At 39.7% G+C, this 12915-nt stretch overlaps 1 protein-coding gene across 4 annotated transcripts in view; it reads left to right on the plus strand.

Annotated features, from left to right (window-relative positions):
• Positions 1-11790: 11790 nt before the first annotated feature.
• The window catches only part of piwil2 (piwi-like RNA-mediated gene silencing 2), a 66665-nt gene continuing 65540 nt past the window's right edge, over positions 11791-12915 (plus strand). For 3 of the 4 annotated variants that reach the window (XM_062051659.1, XM_062051657.1, XM_062051660.1), the window contains exon 1: positions 11930-12068. The gene's annotated coding sequence lies outside the window, so the exon portion shown is untranslated. The other variant, XM_062051658.1, reaches the window with a different exon arrangement.

Here is a 12915-nt window from a genome sequence, read left to right on the forward strand (position 1 = left end):
GATAATTGTGATAGCCAATAAAATCAAGACTTGTTGTCAGTAAGGCCTTCTAGTTGGCCTCACGTTGAACGTGACATTTACACGTCCTGTGATTGGATACTCACTGGTTTGAGCCGCGGTGGTGCTGTGCAGATCAGCAGAGCCACACCCCATACCGTTAGCGGATGAATTTGAGAACACATGCAGTTGATAGACAGTTGTGATAGCCAATCAGATCACAAGTTGTTGACAGTAGCCTATCTAGGTAGCCTGATGTTAACGAAACTGTGATTAGATACTCACTTGTCACTCTAAAGTGAGTATCCAATTACAAGTTGCAACTAACTGAAGCAGGAAGTGTTGCACCATATCACCAATAGTCACTTTTTTAACCCACAAAGAAGGAGAACAAAACGTTGACTAGGCGGCAGATATATATTTGCAAAGCCATTTTCAAGAAGGATATTTAAAGAGAAACTACATCTTGCGAGACAAGGTCCCGGCGATGAAACAGGGAAATGCCCGCCACTTCCACTCCAATTAGCCGACTATGAGCGGTACCACCGGCTTATGAATGGGTGCCACAAATTGTGAGTTCAAATTTTAAATTTCTCAATTTTTTCACGTTTAAAAAACTGGGATTAGGTAGGAGTTCCGTGAAGCCATTGGAAAACGACTTCCCGAAAGCTTCGAAGCGATTCTGGACAACCATCTGCCTTCTCAGAAGGAGGGAACAGTGTACTGTCAACCCTTGTATGGTGAGGATGGTGTGCTGCTGACCTCGACTGAGGATGTTGTGCATTGGTGGAGGGAATACTTCGAAGACCTCCTCAATCCCAGCTACACATCTTCCTGTGAGGAAGCAGTGCCTGGGTAATCTGTGGTGGGCTCTCCTATTCCTGGGGCTGAGGTTCCTCGGTGGCAAAGCCCCGGGGGAGGATGAGATCCGCCCAGAGTTCCTTATGGCTCTGGATGCTGTGGGGCTGTCTTGGTCAAGAAAGTTTGATCATATTACGCCTATACTGGCTCACTTGCACTGGCTTCCTGTGCACTTAAGATGCGATTTTAAGGTTTTACTACTTACGTATAAAATACTACACGGTTTAGCTCCAGCCTATCTCGCCGATTGTATTGTACCATATGTCCCGACAAGAAATCTGCGTTCAAAGAACTCCGGCTTATTAGTGATTCCCAGAGCCAAAAAAAAGTCTGCGGGCTATAGAGCGTTTTCTATTCGGGCTCCAGTACTCTGGAATGCCCTCCCGGTAACAGTTAGAGATGCTACCTCAGTAGAAGCATTTAAGTCCCATCTTAAAACTCATTTGTATAATCTAGCCTTTAAATAGACCCCCCCTTTTTTAGACCAGTTGATCTGCCGTTTCTTTTCTTCTCTCCTCTTCTCCCCTGTCCCTTGCGAGGGGGAGTTGCATAGGTCCGGTGGCCATGGATGAAGTGCTGGCTGTCCAGAGTCGGGACCCCGGGTGGACCACTAGCCTGTGCATCGGTTGGGGACATCTCTGCGCTGCTGACCCGTCTCCGCTCGGGATGGTTTCCTGTTGGCCCCGCTGTGGACTGGACTCCCGCTGATGTGTTGGATCCACTGTGGACTGGACTTTCACAATGTTATGTCAGACCCACTCGACATCCGTTGCTTTCGGTCTCCCCTTAGAGGGGGGGGGGGGTTACCCACATATGCGGTCCTCTCCAAGGTTTCTCATAGTCATTCACCGACGTCCCACTGGGGTGAGTTTTTCCTTGCCCGTATGTGGGCTCTGTACCGAGGATGTCGTTGTGGCTTGTACAGCCCTTTGAGACACTTGTGATTTAGGGCTATATAAATAAACATTGATTGATTGATTGATTGGTTGATAAGACTCTGCAACACCGCGTGGACATCGGTGGTGGTACCTCTGGATTGGCAGACCGGGATGGTGGCTCCTCTCTTTAAGAAGGGGAACCGGAGGGTTTGATCCAACTATCGTGGGATCACACTTCTCAGCCTTCCTGGTAAGGTCTATTCAGGTGTACTGGAGAGGAGGCTACGGCGGATGGTTGAATCTAGGATCCAGGAGGAGCAGTGTGGTTTTCGTCCGGGTCGTGGAACTGTGGACCAGCTCTATACTCTCGGCAAGATCCTTAAGGGTGCATGGGAGTTTGCCCAACCAGTCTACATGTGCTTTGTGGACTTGGAGAAGGCATTCGACCGTGTCCCTTGGGAAATCCTGTGGGGAGTGCTCAGAGATTGTGGGGTATTGGACTGTCTGATTGTGGCGGTCCGTTCCCTGTGTGATCGATGTCAGACCTTGGTCCGCATTGCCGGCAGTAAGTCAGACCCGTTGGGTAAGAGATCTCACCCCAATTGGAGGAGTTCAAGTGCCTTGGACTCTTGTTCACGAGTGAGGGAAGAGTGGATTGGAAGATCGACAGGCGGATCGGTGCGGCGTCTTCAGTAATGTGGACGCTGTATCGATCCATTTTGGTATAGAAGCAGTTGAGCCGCAAGGCAAAGCTTTCAATTTACCGGTCGATCTACGTTCCCATCCTCACCTATGGTCATGAGCTTTGGGTTATGACCGAAAGAACGGGATCACAGGTACAAGCGGCCGAAATGATTTTCCTCCGTCAGGTGGCGGGGCTCTCCCTTAGAGATAGGGTGAGGACCCTTCGCCATTGCCCCTTCTTGGTTTTGGACATGTTTGTTTATGTTAAGGACTGGCTTAGAACGTCTGGTATCCGTTATATTGGGGTGGCTTCATGTCATGTCATATTTTGGTTTTGTTATCAACTTGCTGTGTTGTGTGTCTTTTTCATTTTAGCGCTCTTATTTTGGTTTCTATTTCCTGTCACTGCACATCTGTCCTGAGTGCTGCCTTCCTCACTTGTCTCTGCTCTAAACATACCTGTTACTTGTTGCTTACTTTTTAATGCCAGCCTGTTCTGCACACAGGCGCTAGATTATTTGACTTTGTAGACTGTTGCTTGGTGTGCTGTAATTGTTTGTTCTTGTGGCATTTAATTGTAGTTTTATCTTCATTATGCCAATAGATGACATCTATTAAACAGGCAAGAAGCAAGGCATCTTGCAGAGACAGAGTTACATTTTACTCATGAGGAGAGACGTATTGGGCTGTACACTTCAATCAATCATCAATGTTTACTTATATAGCCCTAAATCACAAGTGTCTCAAAGGGCTGCACAAGCCACAACGACATCCTCTGTTCAGAGCCCACATAAGGGCAAGGAAAAACTCACAACCCAGAGGGATGTCAATGTGAATGACTATGAGAAACCTTGGAGAGGATCGCAGATGTTACAGTTCCAACCTACGCTCTAAGGCACAGCCCACGTGCTTCTCTATTTATTCGGGAGGTCCCTGGTTACATCACTGAGGCTGCTTCTGAAGGAAGGGGAGTAATTTCAGCAGCCCCAGTTAGACACAATGTATGATTATTTAGAAATGGCAATGTGCTGACACTCGTGATATCGCCCTGTCTCTGCTTTGTCTGCGTCAAGGTACTCGATGTTCGCCCTTGGCAGTCAGACACAAACACTGATACGAGACGACTCGCAATCCAAGAAAAGTACAACTTCAGCACAATTGATAATAATTATAGCAACGGCCTTTAAGCTTATGAGTTGTGTGATAAATTACACATAATTATTCCGACAGCCTGCCTTTCTCTGCGTCATCGGGGTCACTCTGCAAGCAAGGCTCAAACGTGACATAAAGCCTACATATTTGTGTATCTACATGCCTGCGGTTGTAAATATGATTAGCACTCAACTGATGACACATGCTAAAGCCAGGGGACATTAAGGCCATATGGAAATGCTCGTCGGGAATTTGACTGCTTGCATCATCATTATTATCCAGGCAGAAACAGTCGTTTTCCCTCTTGGCTCCGAGCAAAGTTTTTTCCCACAATCCCCTACTGCTTGTCCTCCACCTAAGAATGCAGGCCACCACATCATCGGCTTGCTGACTCCTAATTATCTACTGTGCAGTCTGACGGGCAGATCTGTAATGAGTGTCACATCAAATGAATGCCACTTTCCCCTGCTGTCAAGAGAATGTTATACATTTACACCAGGGCTATTACTAATATGTGTTCGTAAGGGAAGATGGGTTGGATTTGCACAGTGAAAAGACTGGCAGTGCTTAAGCAGCCAACCATTGTGCATGTCAGTGCTTTGGAGGATCTTGCAATGAAAGGGCTTTGAATAATTACAATACTCAGACTAAAGGACTTTACCTTCACGGACCAAGGATGGAGTCGGTGTATCTTCTGTCATTGCTGCAAGTCTGTGCCAAAATACTGGTTGATATGCCAAAAAAGGAACATCATCAACGTGTTGGACTTTGCACCATTAAAAAATGCATCGTATTTTTGTGTCAGTTAGTAAAAAACACGTTTAGTCAATTATTGATGATGACTTGTTTTTATGGCAGTAAGTCAGACACGTTTCCAGTGAGGGTTGGACTCCGCCAAGGCTGCCCTTTGTCACAGATTCTGTTCATAACTTTTATGGACAGAATTTCTAGGCGCAGTCAGGGCGTTGAGGGGATCCGGTTTGGTGGCTGCAGGATTAGGTCTCTGCTTTTTGCAGACGATGTGGTCCTGATGGCTTCATCTGGCCAGGATCTTCAGCTCTCACTGGATCAGTTCGCAGCCGAGTGTGAAGCGACTGGGATGAGAATCAGCACCTCCGAATCCGAGTCCATGGTTCTCGCCCGGAAAAGGGTGCAGTGCCATCTCCGGGTTTGGGAGGAGACCCAAGTGGAGGAGTTCAAGTACCTCGGAGTCTTGTTCACGAGTGAGGGAAGAGTGGATGGTGAGATCGACAGGCGGATCGGTGCTGCGTCTTCAGTAATGCGGACGCTGTGTCGATCCGTTGTGGTGAAGAAGGAGCTGAGCCGGAAGGCAAAGCTCTCAATTTACCGGTCGATCTACATTCCCATCCTCACCTATGGTCATGAGCTTTGGGTCATGACCGAAAGGACAAGATCACGGGTACAAGCGGCCCAAATTAGTTTCCTGAGTGGCGGCTCTCTCCCTTAGAGATAGGGTGAGAAGATCTGTCATCCGGGAGGAACTCAAAGTAAAACCGCTGCTCCTCCACATGGAGAGGAGCCAGATGAGGTTTGAATGATTGATTGATTGATTGATTGAGACTTTTATTAGTATGTTGCACAGTGAAGTACATATTCCGTACAATTGACCACTAAATGGTAACACCCGAATAAGTTTTTCAACTTGATTAAGTCGGGGTCCACTTAAATTGATTCATTAAAGATTAAAGATTAAAGTACCAATGATTGTCTCACACACACACTAGATGTGGCGAAATTTGTCCTCTGCTTTTGTCCCATCCCCTTGGGGAGCAGTGGGCAGCAGCGGCGCCACGCCCGGGAATCATTTTTGGTGATTTAACCCCCAACTCCAACCCTTTGTTGCTGAGTGCCAAGCAGGGAGGTTATGGGTCCCATTTTTATAGTCTTTGGTATGACTCGGCTGGGATTTGAACTCCAACCTACCGTGATACAGATATATACTATCAGATATATACTATCATCATAATACAGTCATCTCACAAGATAATCACATTGAATTATTTACATTATTTACAATCCGGGGTGTGGAGGGAGGGTGGGGGGGGTTAGGTTTGGTTGTTATCATCAGTCAGGTGGTTCGGGCATCTGGTCAGGATGCCACCTGAACGCCTCCCTAGGGAGGTGTTTAGGGTACGTCCGACCGGTAGGAGGCCACGGGGAAGACCCAGGACACGTTGGGAAGACTATGTCTCCCGGCTGGCATGGGAACGCCTCGGGATCCCCCGGGAAGAGCTGGACGAAGTGGGTGCAGAGAGGAAAGTCTGGGCTTCCCTGCTTAGGCTGCTGCCCCCGCGACCCGACCGGAAGAAGATGGATGGATGGACTTGTTTTTATTTCCAATATAATGTCTGTGAGCGTGTTTTCCTGCGTATGTTTGTGTGTTATGTGGTCCGTAACGTGTGTATATTATTGTGAGTTCAGTTCAGTTTCAGTTTATGTGGAACATGCATAAGATTTAATGTCATGCGTCACACACTTCCAGTTGTTTCATTACAGCACGCCCGAAAAGGAGTAGGAAGAAGCAGAGCTTATTTAATCCTATCCCTTTTCATACCATAGCAATTTTATACAATTTCCTTGTTCTCTGTAACAGAACAGAGAACAAATAAATAATGTACCATAGCAAGCAAATAAATACTAAATACATAAACAATCTTTGTCTCAATAAAAAACAAAACAAGGGTTCAAGATGTTCATCATAATTCTTGTTCTGTGTACTTTGTGAACACTTGTAGTTTGAACAGTCTCTTAAAGTGAATCATATTGCTGCTTTGTTGGATTTCTTTACTTATTTTGTTCCATCATTTAATTCCACATACAGATATACTAAAGGTTGTAAGTGTTGTACGTGCATACACATGTTTTAAATTAGATTTTGCTCTAAGGTTATATTTCTCCTCTTTTGTTGAGAAGAATTGTTGTACATTCTTGGCTAGCTTTCTACACAATTTTTGGTTTTTGCATCATTTTAGCTGTTTGCAAATGCACCAAATCGTTGAATTTCAATAATTGTGGTTTAATAAATAAAGGGTTTGTATATTCTCTAAATCCAACATTACATTTTATTCTAATAGATCTTTTCTTGTAACACAGTTAGTGAACAAAGCGCACATTTGTAGTTATTTCCCATACTTCTACACAATAACTCAGATATGTAACACTAGTGAGCAGTAGAGAATATGAAGTGATTTTTGGTCCTTTATTCATTATTGACGTGTTTCTTGCTACTTTATGTTGTATATTTTTTACATGAGATTTCCACTTCATTTTTTTTATCTATTATTACACCCAAAAATGTTATTTTAATTTTTCTAAGTGCATCGAACATCTAATTGTTTTGTTGTTTTTTCTACTGTACATCAAGTGAGGTTTGCTGGTAAAACATTGCCAGCAAATTTACAAAAACATGTTTTGTCATCACTTCTGAGAATGAAGAGCACAGAAGAAAAGGTCATTTCAAACATCAGTGTGAGATAAAAGATTGTAGAAATATATTCCGATTGAAAAAAATATATAAAGACAGAACAATAATATCATATGGACAGCCGTAAGTGTCTACATTTTGCTTTATATTTATTATTTTACTTATATTTTGTCTGGTCTTGTATTTGTTTTGTATCATCCCGTGAAGTGTATATTACTTTTTTTGTTCGGTTTGTACTTCATGAAATGTTGCACTTGTTGGGTTTTTTTTGTTTGTTTTCATGATATTTGGATGTATTTGTTTGGTTTGTATGCTTGTGAATCTGGACCAGGCCCGGCCCTAACCAATCTGGCGCCCTAGGCAAGATTTTAGGTGGCGCCCCCCCCACATCGGCGGTGAAGTGTATATACTCACAAGAAACCGAATAGCTTTGTCTTTGACCTTTTTTTTAACTTAAAGAAAGCAAATTAACAATCAGAATAGTTAACAGGATTTAAAAAAATATGGATAAATAAATTAATACAAAAAATAAAAAATGAATATATGAAATACAATATTTTTTACATACATAAACACAAAATAAAACGTGTCAACAAGTTGCATAAAATACATTAAAAATACAATATAAATAAGGCACTGCACAAAACAAGATATCAAACCAGTATGACTTTAACAACTATATTACAAAAAAAGGGGATCCTACAGAGTTCTCTATTTGTGCTTTTTAATATTGCATTAACTAGAATGACTTACAAATTACACCAGAAAGTACTGTAATTACCTAACGTTACATTATTATTTTCCATAACAATTTAGCCCCTTTCCACAATATTAACCCAACGTTAAAACAGAACTAGCTATTTATTGATTAGCAATTGCCGAATCATGTAACATTAGCTTAATGCTAAAAAGCCAGGTTACTATCACATTCTGTAACAGACAAATAATTTCATGTAGGCTAACGTTACCTACCTGCTACCTCTGTCTTTTTCTCGTTTCTCCTCTTCTTTTCTCTTTTTTCTTCCCTGGGCACCTGGCAGTTTTGGGCCGTTTTGACATCTTGTGTTGATTTTTTGATGTGGTGACGTCCAAAAAGAGTCATGATACGGAGAGGGAGGGGGCGCACCCTGCCGGGGGAGGGGGGGGCGTAATGTTGTAACAAATAATATTTCTATTAAATAGGCTTTACTTTGCATTTTAATTAACGTGGGATTATTTTATGTATTTAGAAATAATAGTACCAACTTTTTTTTTTTTTCCCCTCCAACATTCGTGGCACTGTCGTGGCGCCCCCTGATGGACGGCGCCCTTAGCATTTGCCTATACGGCCTATGCCACGGGCCGGCCCTGATCTGGACTATCCATGAAGTAAGACTACTTATTATGTTGAAGGGGGCAGGAAATAGAAGATGTTCTTCATCCTGTTCCTTCTCAAGCATGGGTGTGTAAATATGTGTTTAGTTGCTCAACTTTAATTGTCTAGTGATCAAAAATGCACACCAATGAAGGAGATAACTAAAAAATTAATGAAAAGGAAAAAGGTTGCAGTTACTTCAAAGCGCCAGTAGGTGGCAGCACATCCAAAGCCAGCGTGTGTATGGTGTAACAGTACACCAGTTATTTCAATGTCAATCATATATTATAACTTATGTGTTTGTTTAATTTGTATTAACAACATCAATAATGTTGATAGTCCTATAAATGTCTTCTTGTATGTCTTTGTAGGGAAGAGGAAGGGCTTCCTCTCTTCATCATCATCATGTTGTCTGAGAAACCTTCACATTGAAGATGTTCATTTATGTGATGACAAATGTTCCAACAAATATATGAGGGCACTTTTAGTGGGAGAATATTTTCGGGGACAAAGTTCATAGACAATATATCCTGAAGGAGTTTACAAAAGTTGAGCTAAGGAAAACAAGGACAAGATATATTACGGACCCAATTCTTCCCAAAATTAAAGAAATACAATTTAAAAAGTATTAATGGTATATACCCTTCAAAGGATTTTTTTTTTTAAACTTAAATTGAACATGGCGGTTGATGGCTGTTATGCTATAGATCAGGGGTCACCAACCTTTTTGAAACCAAGAGCTACTTCTTGGGTAGTGATTCATGCGAAGGGCTACCAGTTTGATGCACACTTAAATAAATAGCCAGAAATAGCCAATTTGCTCAATTTACCTTTAACTCTATGTTATTATTAATAATTAATTATATTTACACTTAATTGAACGGTTTAAAAGAGGAGAAAACACGAAAAAAATGACAATTAAATTTTGAAACATAGTTTATCTTCAATTTCGACTCTTTAAAATTCAAAATTCAACCGAAAATAAAAAGAGAAAAACTAGCTAATTCGAATCTTTTTGAAAAAATTAAAAAAATAATTTATGGAACATCATTAGTAATTTTTCCTGATTAAGATTAATTTTTGAATTTTGATGACATGTTTTAAATAGGTTAAAATCCAATCTGCACTTTGTTAGAATATATAACAAATTGGACCAAGCTATATTTCTAACAAAGACAAATCATTATTTCTTCTAGATTTTCCAGAACAAAAATGTTAAAAGAAATTCAAAAGACTTTGAAATAAGATTTAAATTTGATTCTACAGATTTTCTAGATTTGCCAGAATAATTTTTTTGAATTTTAATCATAATAAGTTTGAAGAAATATTTCACAAATATTCTTTGTCGAAAAAACAGAAGCTAAAATGAAGAATTAAATTAAAATGTATTTATTATTCTTTACAATATAAAAAATAAATTTACTTGAACATTGATTTAAATTGTCAGGAAAGAAGAGGAAGGAATTTAAAAGGTAAAAAGGTATATGTGTTTAAAAATCCTAAAATCATTTTTAGGGTTGTATTTTTTCTCTAAAATTGTCTTTCTGAAAGTTATAAGAAGCAAAGTAAAAAAATTAATGAATTTATTTAAACAAGTGAAGACCAAGTCTTTCAAATATTTTCTTGGATTTTCAAATTCTATTTGAGTTTTGTCTCTCTTAGAATTAAAAATGTCAGGCAAAGTGAGACCAGCTTGCTAGTAAATAAATAACATTTTAAAAATAGAGGCAGCTCACTGGTAAGTGCTGCTATTTGAGCTATTTTTAGAACAGGCCAGCGGGCTACTCATCTGGTCCTTACGGGCTACCTGGTGCCTGCGGGCACCACGTTGGTGACCCCTGCTATAGAGGATGTCAATCTTGTGTGTGTGTGTGTGGAATGTGAGAGTGGACATGTGTGTGTGTGTGTGTGTGTGTGTGTGTGTGCGTGTGTGTGTGTGTGTGTGTGTGTGTGTGTGTGTGTGTGTGTGTGTGTGTGTGTGTGTGTGTGTGTGTGTGTGTGTGTGTGTGTGTGTGTGTGTGTGTGTGTGAGAGAGAGAGAGTGTACATGTGTGTGTGTGATACTGTAAACCACCAATCTGTTTCACTGGATTCAGAATAAAACCAAATGTGTCTAACCCAACAATGTCAGTATTTGAATATTGTTACTTGAAGACTTATTCCTGCTTATAATTATACTGTTAAGAAAGTATTGTCTTATACTTTGCCTAAAATGAGAATGCATCATAATCAGGGGCGGCTGGTGAATTTTGTTTTAGGTGGGGCTGAAAGTTTGTAAAGCAAACCCCTGTAGGGGGCGTCATCCTCCCCCAAAAGATTACTTTGTGATTTTAAAATTTGAAAAACTTATTGGGGTGTTACCATTTAGTGGTCAATTGTACGGAATATGTACTGTACTGTGCTATCTGCTAATACAAGTTTCAATCAATCAAAAAAAACATAGGTTTTCAGAGAACTATATACTAGGGATGTCCGATAATGGCTTTTTTGCCGATATCCGATATTGTCCAACTCTTAATTACCGATACCGATATCGATATCAACCGATATATACAGTCGTGGAATTAACACATTATTATGCCTAATTTGGACAACCAGGTATGGTGAAGATAAGGTCCTTTTTTTTTTTTAAATTGTAAAATAAAATAAGATAAATAAATTAAAAACATTTTCTTGAATAAAAAAGAAAGTAAAACAATATAAAAACAGTTACATAGAAACTAGTAATTAATGAAAATGAGTCAAATTAAGTGTTAAAGGTTAGTACTATTAGTGGAGCAGCAGCACGCACAATCATGTGTGCTTACGGACTGTATCCCTTGCAGACTGTATTGATATATATTGATATATAATGGGTTGGTGCACTAATTGTAAGTGTATCTTGTGGTTTTTATGTTGATTTAATAATTTTAAAAAAAAAATAAAAAATTTAAAAAACGATACCGATAATAAAAAAACGATACAGATAATTTCTGATATTACATTTTAAAGCATTTATCGGTCGATAATATCGTAACATCTCTACAATATATATATATATATATATATATATATATATATATATATATATATATATATATATATACATATATATATATATATATATATATATATATATACATATATATATATATATATATATATATATATATATATATATATATATATATATATATATATATATATATATATATATATATATATATATATATATATATATTGAATATATACTTCTCAACTCTGCTCATTTGAGCAGGAAAACGCTGAACACCATCTTTGTTTCCTACCTGTCAACTGTCAGTTGAGGCTGCTCGCCGGCTCCTCGTCACCACTTCAAGATGGCGGCCCAATTTCTCGCGTCACAGCAGCCAATGCTGCGTCTACTTATAACATGTCTATGGGGATCCACCTCGGTCCACACTCCATTTCATTAGGTGGCGTTAATGCGCACCAGAAGGTTGCTTGCCAACCGCCATTAAACAAAAGAAGAAGAAGAAGAAGAAGAAGAAGGACGCGTTATCTGTTGATTGTCCAATAGCGATACAGGAGACAGGTATCATCATTGCGTTGTCTGTTGATTGTCCAATAGCGATACAGGAGACTGGTATCATCATTGAGTTGAAGTTGGCGGTTGGGTGAAATTTAGCTCCTTATTATTAATTTCCTAAACTTCTGGAGTCTTTCTCGAGCATCCAAACGTGAGTACTTCTAAATGTGTGTACTTACTATTAATGGAGATAATGTGTATGAAATGTACAATAGTTAAATTAGGCGTGGTTGTCAGCTAACGTTAAAGCCCGCCAATGTAATAATTAAGTAGTTTCCGGTGTACTTGGCCTCATTAAAACTGTACGCGGGAGATTTGAGCCATTTTGCGTTTCCGAAGTTTAACTCCAAAATAAAGAGGTCTTGAAAACAAGGCGCCTTCCGACCTTTTTCCGCCATGTCATGTTGCTACATCACCATGCTGTTAGCAGGATGCTAGCTCGTTGTAGCTGTACTTCTATTCTTTTTTTCTTAACTAGTTACATTTACTTCGGCAACCCTATTAGGCTCAGATTAATTTTTAATAAAGCACTGAAGCAAATGCTATCCAAATACATGTTATTGAGGCGTCATTTGTCCTGTGGAGACTTTTTTCCTGAACAAAAAGTCAAAGACAGGCCAAATGGTCACAAATACATGATGACGTCATGTGTCAAACTCGAAACCCGCGAACACCTGAAAACAATTTGCGTCAAAGTAATTATTTTCTTACTAAATGTATTCCTCCTTTCTATGTTGATAGAAAGAAATGCATTTGTATATATTTTTATTGCCGGACGTTTTTTTTTGGTTTTTTGTTTTTTACATATATCGATATTTCATTTCATTTCATTTTTATTTATCTCCTTCATTGATGTGCATCTTTGATAGACAATTATAACACAATTATTCAGTTACACCGTTACACACCAATGCCTGAGAAGGAGCAGGATGAAGAAAAATCTTATATTTTCCTGCCCCCTTCACATAATACATAGTCTTACTTAATGATATGTGAAC

The sequence above is a fragment of the Entelurus aequoreus genome, linkage group LG06, assembly GCF_033978785.1.
Source record: "Entelurus aequoreus isolate RoL-2023_Sb linkage group LG06, RoL_Eaeq_v1.1, whole genome shotgun sequence".
NCBI lineage: Eukaryota > Metazoa > Chordata > Actinopteri > Syngnathiformes > Syngnathidae > Entelurus > Entelurus aequoreus.